Source organism: Oryzias latipes, chromosome 15, assembly GCF_002234675.1.
Source record: "Oryzias latipes chromosome 15, ASM223467v1".
In the NCBI taxonomy this organism is placed as follows: Eukaryota; Metazoa; Chordata; class Actinopteri; order Beloniformes; family Adrianichthyidae; genus Oryzias; species Oryzias latipes.
Window position 1 is genome coordinate 2,207,585 of NC_019873.2, and position 946 is coordinate 2,208,530.

The following is a 946-nucleotide window of genomic DNA, read 5'->3' on the forward strand; positions in this document are numbered from 1 at the left end:
TGCATATTTAAAAGACTGTGGCACATAACCTGTTTCCAGAGAGTTATTTATTTTCGTTAATATGGAATCATTAATTAGGGGAAAGGTTTCTTTAAAAAGTCTCATGGAAATTGGGTCTAACAGACAAGTTAATTGAATTGAATTGAACTATAAAGGCAGGAAAACAAAACACCTGACAACATCTTCCAAAAAAACAGAATTCACATCACCAAACCAGACTAAACCAAACCAAAGCAAAGAGCTCAGTCTTCACAAATGGGAATGTTTGCACGTCTGACACATTCCTAATCTGGTGTTTGAAAGGACAGAACAGTGAATCAATCATCTGGTCAGATTATAGCGATGAAATGCTGCTCTGTCCCAGCAGCAAAATCTATACCTGAAATAAGACAAAAATGGAATTCGGAAAAGTTAGTCGAACAGATCTTTCTTTTTTCCTCTGTTTTCAACATAGTTTGTGTCAATTCCAAACTCCGGAGTTCATCACACCCGCCTGCAGCCTTTCTTCTTCTCTTTTTTTCTCCTTGTCATCAGAGCAGAGGCGCGCACGGGCTGCCGGATAGGTCCCATCTCCTCTCCTCAGGGCCGCGCGGATGCTGAGCCGCCTATAAAAAGACGCTCCAAGATGCCACGGGTCGCTCGTTCGCGCTCTCGCGCCGCGCAGCTCCAGCTCACGCGCTTCCTATCAGTGACCCACCATCTCCACCAAACACATCTGGCGTGTTTCTGTCCTCACCATGCGCGTCTGCCGTGGCGGATTTTCGCCCAAGAACTTTGCGAGACGCGAGCGGCAGCGCGCACGGGACGCGGTGCGCAGGCAGCGCCTGTAACGCAGACGCGGGCGCGCCTGTCCAGACCGGAGCGGCTCCAGCTGAAGTTGACAGCATGAGAAGAAGAGCGCAGACAAGAGTCTTCCTCCACTGAAGCCCCTCTCTGGACATGGACA